The 15720-nt window shown below is 45.3% G+C and overlaps 1 protein-coding gene and 1 non-coding gene across 2 annotated transcripts in view; one reads left to right on the top strand and one right to left on the bottom strand.

The window, feature by feature from the left end:
* Positions 1-15720, bottom strand: part of LOC124788364 (shootin-1-like) — a 291408-nt gene that overhangs the window by 82062 nt on the left and 193626 nt on the right. The gene's annotated exons all lie outside the window — the stretch shown is intronic.
* On the top strand, positions 15134-15207 carry Trnai-aau. Its single transcript has one exon. It is a non-coding gene; the product is annotated as a tRNA-Ile (tRNA).

Below are 15720 nucleotides of genomic sequence, written 5' to 3'. Positions count from 1 at the left end.
ACAAAGACAGAAAGTATTCATTGCATGGAAATGACTGGAAGAATAATATCTTGAGTCCATTCCTGAACATCATAGAGGGAAATGTTCAAAAAACCTAAACATTTCAACAACAGCTTCACTACTCTCATAAAGTTTACTGTGAAGAACCAGTAAAAAATTTGAAAACAAGAGCAGTATTCATACATATAGCGCTGGGAACAAAATCAATCTATATTATCCCAATCTTAACCTTAGTCTTGTACAGAAAAGAGCAACGTCTGAAGCAATAAAAACATTTCGCCACTTCCATTATGAACCAACGGTGCTGATAGATAATGACAGTTGTAGAAAAAGTATTGAAATAATTTCTTCTTGACAACTCATTTTACTATATAGATTAATTTCTGAATAGATATCATTATGCCATGGGTTACACGTATTTCATTTTAATGTAAATTAAGACTACAATAAAAATCCAAGTAAAAGACGAGACTGTATCTTTTTCTTGTGAACTTACTGACGCGATCCAAATTTCACAGATATGATCCAAAGAATATGCAGACAAGAACTAAAACAGTAAATAAATCAGCAGTGTGGCGATAAACATCAGCAAAGCTTGATTGCTTGGTTATTTTCATTGTGGAAATGATTCTGACATAATTTGCGACTAGCACCATTCGCAAGCCCCATATAATAATCGGATCACTGGTCAGCCCTCTCAGGTTATGTGGAACACTTATAAAATAGCTCACTACTACCACCACACATGTGGAACGTTGAGAGCAGACTAATCTCAAACGAAATGTGGTAGACTGAAAGTGTGTGCTTGTCTTGGATCTATGCCTTTCGGGGGCAAGTGGTCTCTTACCGACTGCGCTATCCAGGCGCGACTTACGACCTGCCGTCAAAGCTCTACTTTCGCCAGTACCTCCCTCCTGCCTTAAATATTCAAATGTGACTGTTTACATGGCCCACCGCCATTGAGGACACAGTCAGCAGATTTGGGTTAGACTGTCACGGACCGGAGCAGAATTGTCTTCACTGAAGAGACCTGCTTCGAACTGAGCCCCGATGACCAGTGAAGGCATGTCTGGCGAAGTCCCGGACAACGGTAGGATACTAACCTGACTGTCGCTCGCCATGAGGCCCGACAACTACGAGTGATGGTCTGGGGTGCCACTTCATTTCATAGCTGGACCCCTTTCGTTATTATCCTCGGCACCCTTTCATCACAGCGGGACGTTGACGATATTCTGTGCCCCGTTTTGTTGCCCTTCACGGCAAGTCATCCTGGGCTTACACTTCAGCAAGATAATGCCCGCCCGTACACCATGTGAATTTCTTCTTGCTTGCCAAATCCTGTCTTTGGCAGCGAGGTCGCCGGATCTCTCCCCAATTGGGAATTTTTCGAGCATTATTGGCAGGACCCTCCAACCAGCTCGGGATTTTGACGATCTAACGCACCAATTGGACAGAATCTGGCACGATATCCCTCACAAGGACATCCGACAATCCTATCAATCAATGCCATGCCGAATAACCGCTTGCATAAGGGCCAGAAGTCGACCAACGCGTTACTGACTTGTTCAATTTGTGAAGCTCTTTCTCCTGACTAATTCGTCCAGTTTTTATGAATTTGTAATAAATTCTTTGTCTGTACATGTAAATCACATCTACCGATTTCCGTCCCATTCGGACGAGAATCCTCATGAAGTGTAGTCCACTCACGAATCTGGTACATTAAGAAATCCTCAGTCGACCTATTCTAGAGAATTGCTCGTCACTCTGGGACTCACACCAGATATGATCGATAGAGGAAAGAGAGACGATCTAAAGCATCGCGTCTTAGTCAGCGCCACAGCGTCACCGGGAGTCTCATAAAAATCCAGTGGCACACCTGCCAACTTTCAAAAACAGAAACCCAGAGGATTCAAAATCGTAAAAATTTATCGCGTGAGTGCGTCGCAAGGTGTTCAAACATAGCGACAAAAGACTACACAGAAAAAAATGGTTCAAATGGCTCTGAGCACTATGGGACTTAACTTCATCAGTCCCCTAGAACTTACAACTACTTAAACCTAACTAACCTAAGGACATCATACACATCCATGCCCGAGGCAGGATTCGAACCTGGCACCGTAGCAGTCGCGCGGTTCCAGACTGCAGGGCCTAGAACCGCTCGGCCAGCCCGGCTGGCACTACACAGAAAGACATTACAAATAATGTTAACACATATAATGTAGGCTACATTTTAAGATCAATATTTTCGAACTTTGAAGCTATGTACTTACAAAAGTTACGTGCTGATGAGTGTTCATTTGCTGTCACTTAACGTTGGGAACAGTTCCCACAGTACACAAAATGGCTCTGAGCACTATGGGACTTAACATATGTAGTCATCAGTCCCATAGACTTAGAACTACTTAAACCTAACTAACCTAAGGACATCACACACATCCCTGGCCGAGGCAAGATTCGACCCTGCGACCGTAGCGGTCGCGTGGTTCCAGACTGAAGCGCCTAGAACCGTTCGGCCACACCGGCCGGCCACAGTACACAAAAATGAGCTTTCCTGCACTTGATCTTGCAAGCGACAATACGAACGACACTGTCAAAACTACTAAACTGAACGTTTATTTACATTTACAAAATTTTCTCAAGTTCACAGAACACTGGCTATATTCCATCACAGGTTGCAGAGGAGAGATTAAGACGAGTAGCTTTCTTCGCTTTCTTCAGAAATTCTGACGGATAACTATTCATGTAACATGGATCGTGGCTTCTTGTATTCGAAATAGGAATGGATCCCAGAGTTTCATTCGACATCGAGAAACTAAACTAATTGCGATTCTTCTTCACCAAGCTGAACACCCGCTCACACTCGGCATTGCTGTGCGGTTAAGTCAGAACAGAACACATTAGCCTAGATAACCTACAGCACTTCGGAATATCATCAGCTCGTACTGAGGCGTTCAGAGTCGTTTTTCCCTCTTGCGATCCACGAGTGGTACAGAGGAGGGGAAATATGACTTTGGCGCGAATAGTGCCCTCCGCCACACACTGCTTGGTGGCTAGCGGGGTATATATGTAGATGTAGATGTAGCTCCACGAATGCTCATTAAGCCGTAGTCCATGAAACACTGATGATATCGTTTCTTAGTTGAACTCTTCACGAAAACACTAAATCGCACAAAAATTCGTCTCACAATTGCAGGAATACTAGAACCACAGCAATCACGGCATAAAAACAAGAGAAAGAAAGCTTTCCCGCTACCACGAGGTCTAGGCACAAAGAGTATGCAGCGATAATCTGCGAGTTGTGATTATCGACAGAATGTTCGATCGACTTTTGCTGGTGGTGTTTCAAACACACAGAGTTAATTACTAAAGGGCAGTGATATTCCGCGAGAAGGGATTATCGGTAATATTATCGGTTGACTTTCAGTCGAATTTCAAACACTCGCATCTCAGAATAGCAGCTATTATTATCGAAAGTCAAAATTGAAATGCGAGGAATGCAGAGGATGGGAACAAGCCCGGGAATTGAAAATCCGGAAAAAAACGATGCTCATCTGGAAAACCGGAAGACTACCCCAAAATCCGGATATCTTCCGGGAAAACCGGAAAACTAGGCAGGTATACAGTGGCAAATGCTGTGTGAGAGGCGTTACTCATCAAAAAATAGCATAACACGTTGACCGCCGATGGCTACAGCAGGCGGGTTTGCCTGGTGGCAGTCAGAGTGTTAATATTTAATTTTCGATAGCGTGTATTCCTAGAAGAGTCAACCAATACGTTCCTTCCTCCTTGCGGAAAGGCGATAAAGATAAAATTAGAGAGATCCCGTATCACACAGACGCCTACCAACAATCTTTTTCCTGCGCACCATTCGCGATTGGAAAAGGAAAGGGGAGAAGTGACAGTGGAACGAAAAGTACCTTCCGCCACGGACCGTAAAGTGGCTTGCGGCGTACAAATATTATGTAGATGTAGCAATGGATGTGAAAATCTCGCTAATTCTCAGCAACTGCCAAGCTCTCTGTGGATGTCTATACATATGGCAGTCAGAAACAGTCTAATCGCTTGTAAGGGTGTTGCAGGGGAGTTTGGGCAGAGAAATAAATGTTCAGAAAAAATTATATACGTTTCACCGTATCCGAGTTATTTAGCATTGAAGTTAGCCAATCATGTCGTCGCGCGCGCAAATTCAAACACTTGGACGCACTAAAATGCGGTAATGCAAAGATATCTGTGGATCTGTAAGTTACCACTTTTTCAAATGCTCATTACCACTTTTCGGAAGTGATAAAGTTTAAGCTAGGTGAGCAAAAGCTACATTTGTTTGGTATGAGGAAACCAAACGAAGAACACGTTTGGCGATATTGTCTCTTGCGGGCTGGTTCGAATTGAGCGGACAGCAATCCTATTGCCTAAATTCAATGCTACTTAAATTGGAAACGACGCACCGTATCGAATTTTTTGACAATTATTTCTCAGCACAATCTACCCTACAACACTCCTGCAAGCTTTCCAGACTGTGTTTGACCACTCTGCATATACAGGGTGAGTCAGGAGGAAAGGTACATGCTATGAGGGGTGATACTAGTAGTGATTCTGAACAAAAAACTTCTAATAAACATATGCCCTTTTCCGAGTAAACCAATGAAAACAACTAAGGACGGGAAACTTGTAGCGTCGTCCTTACTAACCGTGCCAGTACACAGTTCACTTGCGCATGGTGCATTTGTTTACCTCAAGTTTCAGTCAGACAGTGCTTGTCGTAGTGCACGGTACTACAGTGCTGTTACGTGAACAACGAATACAGTTTTGTGTAGTGAAAATGCCACGGATCTTCACACATGCAAAGTTTGCTGACATGGTGTTTGTCTGTGGTTTGTCCAATGGGAATTCCAGAGCTGCTGTGCGAGAATACCAACAACGAGATCCGAACCGCAGAGTGCCAGATAGCAGGGTGTTCAGCAGGGCGTTTCACGGATTGTGTGAGCGTGGTACGCTTCCCCGCGTAAATGTTGTCTCTGAACGTCTCGTACAACGAACTCTTTATGAAACTGAGAACATAAGTAGTGGAACGCAGCCCTACTACTAGCTTTAGAAGAATTGCTACCCAACTTGGTATTCCACAAACAGGAGTGATACGCACAGTACACGAGCACGGGCTGCATGCCTTTCATCGGCAGAGTGTACAACATCTGCATGAAGGAGATGCTGCCGCCCGGCAAGAATTCTGTCAATGGATCATTGTCAATGAGCGATTAATTCCACGTATTCTGTTCACTGATGAGTCAACATTTACCCGCAACGGAACCAACAACACGCGCAACTCTCGCGTATGGGCAAATGAAAATGTGTACGCGACTGTGGAAACTAATTTTCAACGACGTTTCTCAGTCAACGTGTGGTGCGGTATTATTGATGACCAGCTAATCGGTCCAGTTGTTTTAGAGGACCGTTTTACTGGGACACGGTATCTTGAGTTTCTTCAAAATGTGTTCCCAGAATACGTGGAGGATATTACTTTGGCAACACGAGCTCGTATGTACTTTCAGCATGACGGAGCTCCTACACATTCCTTACAGCCACTGACACAGTATCTCAACACAACGTATCCTGGTCGTTGGATCGGTCGCCGTGGAATCATTGCTTGGCCACAAAGGTCACCCGACTTAACCCCATTGGACTGCTGTTTGTGGAGGTGAGTGAAGAGCGACGTCTACAAGCGCAGAGTGGACACAAGAGAGGAACTTTGCGCTCGTATTTACCCAGGTAAAGGAATGCAAAACTGAGCTCCGATCGGCGACACAACACCTGTCTACAAGAGCAGCAACATGCACTGAAGTTGACGGTGGACTGTTTGAACATCTTCTGTGAGGAAGCGTACACAATTAAACAAACCATAAAGGTATCCTAATTTACCATCACCTGCACCTTTCTCGTTCCTAGCTGTTTTCATTGGTTCACCCGAAGAAAAGGGCATATGTTTACTATAAGCTTCTTGTTCAGAATCTCCAGTAGTATCACCCTTTCCTCCCGACTCACACTGTATACCGGATGGCTGATGTGTGGTATGTGCTGTCCTTGATTTACTCACCAGATTCATTCTTTGCCCCTTCATTTAGCGCAAATCTATTTTTACGGTTCATCTTTGCTCTTCATAGTTTTCTTCCGAAGCTACGAGCCCGAAAACTAGCTTTTAATGTACGTCTGAATCTTACGAGAGTGTTTTCCTACTTCGCCGGTGAAGTGGCCGTGCGATTCTACGCGCTGCAGTCTGGAACCGCGAGACCGCTACGGTCGCAGGTTCGAATCCTGCCTCAGGCATGGATGTGTGTGATGTCCTTAGGTTCGTTAGGTTTAACTAGTTCTAAGTTCTAGGGGACTAATGACCTCAGAAGTTGAGTCCCATAGTGCTCAGAGCCATTTGAACCATTTTTTTCCTACTTCCGCCCTCGCAAGCGCTCCATTTCCCCCGTAAGTTTGACTGTATGGCTTTACACAAGGAGAAACCGTAAAACTACAAAGAAGTTTTGCGCAAGTTGTTGATGCTGTTTCTGATGGTGGTGGTGTGTGCTCTGTCGATGTACTCTACTCGGCGTGTGATCCTCCTTCACAGGCTAGTACAAACAATTCTGCTGACATTTAACCGTTAGAGTGTGTGCCCGTGACATTTACGTAGTTTTATCTTGTCTCAGCGAACGGCATGAACTCCTGCGGAAGCTACTCCATGTTCCCTTTCCCTATACTGGTGAAGCGTGTTTCGGGACTTGTAAAGATAACTGCAGTCTGCACAGGCCCACGTAAATGTAAATGTACATTGGGAGAAGTCGTGAAACCGTTACCAAGTTCGCCCTGGCGTCTGCCCGCGACATACGGCTTCTCGGCGGGCTGCTAGTCCACGGAACTAACGCGTCAACTGCAGTGCTATTCTGGTGGGAAAACCGCCGGGTTTACTGCTGCTTGGGACGGCGGTTCCAATTCGCCGTCCCCTTTACGACCTCTGCGACGCCAGACGACTCTGGCGTTCTCCTCTTTGCCTCTCTCCCACCTTTCCACGTCCGTTCTCCTTGTGCGCTCGCGCGCGCGTGTGTGTGTGTGTTTTATCTCTTTCTCCGACGCTCCCCTCTCAGGAAGTGTAGCACTCCTGGAAAGAACTGCGTACATGCAGGGTAACGTACGCGACTGCTGCGGACCCTGAACATAAACAAATACAATGCACCGCCTCGACAAGCAGAGCGCGTGCTCGACAATGAAGGCAGTACTCTATTGTGTTGAACACAGCGCGGAAACAGGTGCAGTTATTCGCTTATTCAGGCAAATGAAAAATGGAACACTCGAGTCTAATATTTCACATTATGTAATTTATTCATAAACGATTTAGCGAGTAATGTAATATAATTACGGAAATGTGGTTCTGCCTTGAGCAAACATAAATTCTTCTTTTTAACACTCATACATGATTTGCTGAAGGTCGACGATCATCAGTGAGTTCATTTTTTGTATTAAAATAACATGCAATTTTTTTCTGCATTATGATATACATTGTTTTATTATTATTCACGTGTGGGCCCAGAAGGACCACGCGAGGTACGTTTGATGGTTGGCCTTCCTTTGTGTCCAGATTTGGTTCATCCTATCAGAATGAAGTCATTTTCTTTCATCAGACCACGGTCTTCCAGTTCGTTTTCTAATTTACCTCTGACCAGCTTCCCAAGTAAATATCTTTTGCCTGAATGTTTTTCTATACCTAACGTCTTCCTGAGTTATACCGGCTACTTTAAGATCCTGCTTAATCGCAGCGATCTATTTAATTAGCTTAGTTTTGGCATTACTTCTGTTTTCATAGAATTCTACTATTTGTTTTTCAAACTTATGGGTGCCATTCTTTTAATGGTTTTGGTATTATGGTATGTATTTTCATACCATTATTAACGAAGTATATGGGTAAACATGAATAAAACTGCAGGGACGGATTCGTGAATCGAAACGGAGGAAAAATGTCCTATGAACATGTGTCCGGGAATGCATCGTTACCACGGCAGATGGCGCCGACAGTTTCTGTGACCACGTGACGTGTGTTTCTTATGTGTTGCTGGCTATGACGCAACGTACTGTAAAGGGGACTGATTACAGACATCGCAAAATTGTGATGGTCCGGTGCAAAAACCATCGACAAAGTCCTTCTCATAGAGGGATAAACGCTGCTGATAATCCTTGCACTTGTTGCATGTGATCTACATCTATTCAGAATAAAGTGCCTGGCAGAGGGTTCAATGAACCACCTTCAAGCTGTCTCTCTACCGTTCCACTCTCGAACGGAACGCGGGAAAAATGATCACTTAAATTTTTCTGTGCGAGCCCTCATTTCTCTTATTTTATCGTGATGATCATTTCTCCCTATGTAGGTGGGTGCCAACAGAATGTTTTCGCAATTGGAGGGGAAAACTGGTGATTGAAATTTCATGAGAAGATCCCGTCGCAACGAAAAACGCCTTTGTTTTAATGATTGCCAGTCCAATTCAAGTATCACGTCTGTGACACTATCTCCCCTATTTCGCGATAATACAAAACGAGCTGCCCTTCTTTGTACTTTTTCGATGTCATCCGTCAGTCCCACCTGATGCGGATCCCACACTGCACATTAATACTTCAGAATAGGACAGACACGCATGGTGTGAGCAGTCTGTTTAGTAGACCTGTTGCACCTTCTAAGTGTTCTGCCAATGAATCGCAATCTTTGGTTTGCTCTACCCACAATATTATCTATGTGATCGTTCCAATTTAGGTTATTTGTAATTGTAATCCCTAAGTATTTAGTTGAATTTACAGCTTTGAGATTTGTGTAACTTATCGCGTAATCGAAATTTTGCTGATTTCTTTTAGTACTCATGTGAAAAACTTCACACTTTTCCTTATTCAGGGTCAATTGCCACTTTTCGCACCATACAGATATCTCATCTAAATCATTTTACAAGTCGTTTTAATCATCTGATGACTTTACACGACGGTAAATGACAGCATCATCTGCAAACAATCTAAGATGGCTACTCAGATTGTCTCTTACGTCGTTAATATAGATCAGGATAGTAGCGCTTAGAATAATAGCGCTTGTCTTGTAGGATACAAATAGTCGTACTTTGGCTTACACCATGTTGGTGGGCCCCTTGCCTGGAGCTTGTACTTGGGTTCGCCTCAATATCGCGTAGAACCCGGTCCTCCAAATCTGGTGTATGCACCGTCCGCCGCCTCACTACACGTTTGTCTGTCTGACAGGACCCATGATCACACGAACGCCCAAAAAGGCTTTGAAATGATGTGTAATATGGTTGGTGTCTGTGAGGATACTTGTTTCGGTACAGCCGTGCTGTCTCTCGACCGCTTCCATCTTGTTGGCCGTACACAAACACCATCTCGGCTTGTTCCCGACATGAATATCGGACCATTCTGCCGCTTACCGTACGCTGCTTCAACCACACAGCCTGCAACACACAAGGAACATACGGCACGATGTCATTCGTCGGCGCCATCTACTGTATTAATGATGCATTTCTGGACACATGTTCGTAGGACCTTTTTTCCTCCATTTCGAGTCAAGAATCCGTTCCTGCAGTTTGTCATTTTTAATGATCACCCCGTACATCTTAATATAACATATTTAAGTTTGTATGGCTGTCATTTGCAGCACAACTGATATTTTGTTTGCAATTAAACTGGGTTTCTTAGTAGAATATTACTTATATTTCCCGGGACATAAGGTCTAGAATTAAAACGATTCCTTCTTTCCACTTTGGAAAAAATAGATTACAGTACTGCCATCATCTACTGTCAACGAATCGTTGGGAGAGCTGACTTCGCTAGCGCGACGCTTACGGGAGGGGGACGACGACGACGACGACATACACTGGATTGGTGCACCTCTTGTGATCCGTAATTATACACCACCACTTCTCCTCACCTTACTGGCGACCTCCGAGCCGACGGCACATCACAGGCTACAAAATCGGACTACACACTGTCCAGTCACATTAAAGCGACTACCTGTCGAAAGCCTGAATAACTACCATCTGCAGCGTGGGCCGCTGCGAGACGTCCAGGAAGAGTCAGTGAGGTTCTGGAAGGTACAGACAGGCATGTGGAGCCTCGCCGTATCAGCGCCGTGGCCAGCTGCGCTAGGTTTCTCGGTTGCGGATTCATGGCGCGAATAGCTCGATCGAGGCAGGCCTACAAATTCTCGATTGGCCTTAAATGCGGGGAGCCTGGTGGTCAGGTGAGTGCGGAAAACTCATGCTGGTACACTATATGATAGTATCTCGACACCTGGCTGAAAATGGCTTACAAATTCGTGGCTGGGTTTCAATATGGTGTTGGCCCACCCTTAGCCTTATGACAGCTTCCACTCTCGCAGGCATACGTTCAATCAGGTGCTGGAAGATTTCTTGGGGGAATGGCAGCCCAATCCTCAAGGAGTGCTGCACTGAGGAGAGGTATCGATGACGGTCGGGGAGGCCTGGCGCGAAGTCGGCGTCCCAAACCATCCCAAAGGTGTTCTATAGGATTCAGGTCAGGACTGTGCAGGCCAATCCATTAAAGGGATGTTATTGTCATGTAACCACTCAGCCACAGGCCGTGCATTATGAACAGGTGCTCGATCTTGTTGAAAGATGCAATCGCCATCCCCGAATTGCTCTTCAACAGTGGGAAGCAAGAAGGTGCTTAAAACATCAATCTAGGCCTGTGCTGTGACAGTGCCATGCAAAACAAGGGGTGCAAGTCCCCTGCATCAAAAACACGACCACACCATAACACCACCGCCTCCGAATTTTACTGTTGGCACTACACACGCTGGTAGATGACGTTGACCGGGCATTCGCCATACCCACACCCTGCCATCGGATCGCCACATTGTGTACCCTGATTCATCACTCCACACAACGTTTTTCCACTGTTCAATCGTTCAATTTTTACGCTCCTTACACAAAGCGAGGCGCCGTTTGGCGTTTACCGGCGTGATATGTGGCTTATGAGCAGCCGCTCACAATGAAATGCGCCGGCCGGGCTGGCCGAGCGGTTCTAGGCGCTACAGTCTGCAACCGCGCGACCGCTACGGTCGCAGGTTCGAATCCTGCCTCGGGTATGGATGTGTGTGATGTCTGTAGGTTAGTTAGGTTTAAGTAGTTCTAAGTTCTAGGGAACTGATGACCTCAGCAGTTAAGTCCCATAGTGCTCAGAGCCATTTGAACCATGAAATCCAAGTTTTGTCACCTCCCGCCCAACTGTCATAGCGCTTTCAGTGTATCCTGATGCAGTTTGGAATTCCTGTGCGATGGTCTGGATAGATGTCTGCCTGTTACACACTACGATCCACTTCAACTGTCGGTGGTCTCTGTCAGTCAACAGACGGGATCAGCCTGTACGCTTTTGTGCTGTAAGTCTCCTTTCAGGTTTCCACTTCATTATCAGATCGGGAACAGTGGACCTAGGGATGTTTAGGTGTGTGGAAACCTCGCATACAGACGTATGACACAAGTGACACCCAATCACCTGACCACGTTCGAAGACCATTAGTTCCGCCCCTTCTGCTCTCTCACCACGTCTGATGACTACTGTGGTCACCGATATGGAGTACCTGGCAGCACAACGCACCTAATATGAAAAATGTATGTTTTTGGGAGTGTCCGGATACTTTTGATCACATGGTGTAGATTGTGAACTGAGTGACACGTTCTGTTGTCCCGCTGGTAGATACCATCGTGCTGAGGAAAAACAAACTGCAATGCTTACTTGCGTTGATCCACTTTAGCTTCTAGAAAGACGAGATCTGTCAGGGAATGCCACGTAAAAGTTTACCAGAGTATAGCGCTCCCTCCTCCAACATCGACCATTTGCTTTCAAACGTCTCTTTGAGGCCGTAAACGCCATGGAGCATAACACGTGATTCATCTGAAAAGGTCACCGCATCTTCAGACGATTATACTTATGCGATCATAGTGACCATTGCTTGTTTACTTACGCTGCAAGATTCTGCAACTCCGTCAGTAAAGAAACAATGCTCACGACACGAAAATAAATGTAAACATCTGAATATGAGTTGCCAGGCATCTCGAAATGTCATCGTTGAAAAATAAGCGCCTATAAAAGCAACTGGTTGCAGCTAATTCATTATAAATTACCTTCAGTTTCAAAAGCGACAACTATTACTTATCAACGTTACTACGAGACATGATAGAAAAACAAAATACGTCAATGAGGTAGCCGATTCCAGTTGATATGCACTTAGAAGTAATTTTGCAATTTTTGGATACAGACTCGAATGATTGAAATTTATTGGGTTAATATCCACTAACGCTACTAGGAAGCATTTTTTGAAATATTTGTCGGAAAAGCACTTATGGTGACTGACGGCAGGGACATGGGTTTTTTCTGCAACATTAAATAAATGCAATGCGAGTGCCTCTTTCCTCTCCCCCCTCTCCCCATGAATTTCTACCGCGGGCCTGATGGTAACGCCGCCATTCTTCCATCCGCGCTCTAGATGTATCCTTCACTGACAATTGTCCATTCAACAAACATCAGGCCAGTACGGTGCAGTCTTTGGTTCCCCCACAGGGATAGGGTACGGAATTCTACCTCTTTACCTTGTATGTAGCCGGCGAGTTCCTCCGGCATTGCTGCTCTTCTGATCAGCGCTGCATGTCCCAATGGCCATGCTTAATACCAAGGCTTATGCTCTCTTCACTAGAGACAAGTTTGCGTTCTTCATTGCTCCAGCTGAGTGTTTCGTTGCACCACTGGGGCGGGCTGCAAGGAGTTACGTATGAGAAGAAGCCAGGTCAACCTTGGTCGTAGCCAAGTTTACAAAAAACTGTTGGTTCCTGATGATCCCAGCTGTCACTGAGTGCAGCACAGTTTCAAAATGGTTCAAATGGCTCTGAGCACTATGGGACTTAACATCTGAGGTCATCAGTCCCCTAGAACTTAGAACTACTTAAGCCTAACTAACCTAAGGACATCACACACATCCATGCCCGAGGCAGGATTCGAACCTGCGACCGTAGCGGACGCGCGGTTCCAGACTGAAGCGCCTAGAACCACTCGGCCACAGCGGCCGGCAGCACAGTTTCCCATTTGAATTACGGGCACCATGCTGTCAAGATAACACATGGGTGACGCTTGACATCCGGCGTATTGAGAAACTTTTCGGAAGAACCACTCAGCATTGGTAAAGTGCACAGCGCAACCTCGCTGAAATTCGGTCAACTGTATCATCTATTTATATGAACGCGATGTGTATTTTCTTTTGGACATGTCTAAAATAAAAGACACCACGCATTCATGTAATTAATTCGCCTACATGAGCAATGGATCTACCTTTTCCAGTGCGGAGGCGTAAGTACGTCCGACCTCTGCGGGAATCTCAGAGTAGCCAGCATTTCCAAAGCTGTTTCACAGAGGAAGACCGCACTGCAGTTCCTTCTCTAAATCCTCGCACAAACGAAAAAATGGCTGACATCGAAATAAGTGTCCGAGGAATAGAAAAGCAACTGGAATCACTCAATAGAGGAAAGTCCACTGGACCTGACGGGATACCAATTCGATTCTACACAGAGTACGCGAAAGAACTTGCCCCCCTTCTAACAGCCGTGTACCGCAAGTCTCTAGAGGAACGGAGGGTACCAAATGATTGGAAAAGAGCACAGATAGTCCCAGTCTTCAAGAAGGGTCGTCGAGCAGATGCGCAAAACTATAGACCTATATCTCTTACGTCGATCTCTTGTAGAATTTTGGAACATGTTTTTTGCTCGCGTATCATGTCATTTCTGGAAACCCAGAATCTACTATGTAGGAATCAACATGGATTCCGGAAACAGCGATCGTGTGAGACCCAACTCGCCTTATTTGTTCATGAGACCCAGAAAATATTAGATATAGGCTCCCAGGTAGATGCTATTTTTCTTGACTTCCGGAAGGCGTTCGATACAGTTCCGCACTGTCGCCTGATAAACAAAGTAAGAGCCTACGGAATATCAGACCAGCTGTGTGGCTGGATTGAAGAGTTTTTAGCAAACAGAACACAGCATGTTGTTATCAATGGAGAGACGTCTACAGACGTTAAAGTAACCTCTGGCGTCCCACAGGGGAGTGTTATGGGACCATTGCTTTTCACAATATATATAAATGACTTAGTAGATAGTGTCGGAAGTTCCATGCGGCTTTTCGCGGATGATGCTGTAGTATACAGAGAAGTTGCTGCATTAGAAAATTGTAGCGAAATACAGGAAGATCTGCAGCGGATAGGCACTTGGTGCAGGGAGTGGCAACTGACCCTTAACATAGACAAATGTAATGTATTGCGAATACATAGAAAGAAGGATCCTTTATTGTATGATTATATGATAGCGGAACAAACACTGGTAGCAGTTACTTCTGTAAAATATCTGGGAGTATGCGTACGGCAGGATTTGAAGTGGAATGATCATATAAAACTAATTGTTGGTAAGGCGGGTACCAGGTTGAGATTCATTGGGAGAGTGCTTAGAAAATGTAGTCCATCAACAAAGGAGGTGGCTTACAAAACACTCGTTCGACCTATACTTGAGTATTGCTCATCAGTGTGGGATCCGTACCAGGTCGGGTTGACGGAGGAGATAGAGAAGATCCAAAGAAGAGCGGCGCGTTTCGTCACTGGGTTATTTGGTAACCGTGATAGCGTTACGGAGATGTTTAATAAACTCAAGTGGCAGACTCTGCAAGAGAGGCGCTCTGCATCGCGGTGTAGCTTGCTCGCCAGGTTTCGAGAGGGTGCGTTTCTGGATGAGGTATCGAATATATTGCTTCCCCCTACTTATACTTCCCGAGGAGATCACGAATGTAAAATTAGAGAGATTAGAGCGCGCACGGAGGCTTTCAGACAGTCGTTCTTCCCGCGAACCATACGCGACTGGAACAGGAAAGGGAGGTTATGTCAGTGGCACGTAAAGTGCCCTCCGCCACACACCGTTGGGTGGCTTGCGGAGTATCAATGTAGATGTAGATGTAGATGTAGGACATGTAAAGGGACTGCTGAAAGTTGGCGCTAGGTGGGAGTGTAGGTTGGCCATGAGGCATTCCAATATAGCCTGCGAAAGTACGATAACACTGTGCCCGGATGGTGCAGTGGTTAACGCACCTGCCTAATAAGCAGGAGATCCCGGGTTCGAATCCCAGTCCGGTACACATGTTCACTCGTCGCCGCTGATTGCATTGTTACTTCCCGATGCCGCTGACATCAGTACTCCATGATTGTCGACAAGGTCGTGGCGTGAGTACATGGTTTTCTGAGCCAGTACTGTGCTCAGAACAACACATCACTTTGAGTAAATCTAATGCACATGTTACAGGTCAGAGTGTTTATTGTCGATAGTGTTTACTAACATCGCACAACACGGGGTTTCCATCATTGCCTTTGCTATCCTATTTCTGTTGTTTTTTTTTTTTTTGTCATCACTTTTCTGACTTGTTTGATGTGGCACCTATCGCTATGCCAACCTATTCTTTTCAAGCAGCAATTGAACACAACGTCCTTAATGTTTTGTGGGATATATTCCAATATCTGTCTTCCCGTACAACTGTTTTTACCCTTCACAGCTCCCTCTAGTACCACGGAAGTTATTCCCTCATGTCTTAATACATGTCCTATCATGCTGTCACCGTATCTGGTCAGTTTTTCCACATATTCTCTTCCTGCCG

This window comes from Schistocerca piceifrons, chromosome 3, assembly GCF_021461385.2.
Source record: "Schistocerca piceifrons isolate TAMUIC-IGC-003096 chromosome 3, iqSchPice1.1, whole genome shotgun sequence".
In the NCBI taxonomy this organism is placed as follows: Eukaryota; Metazoa; Arthropoda; class Insecta; order Orthoptera; family Acrididae; genus Schistocerca; species Schistocerca piceifrons.
Note: the sequence above shows the minus strand (reverse complement) of the source record. Positions and strands in the feature narration are given on the sequence as shown.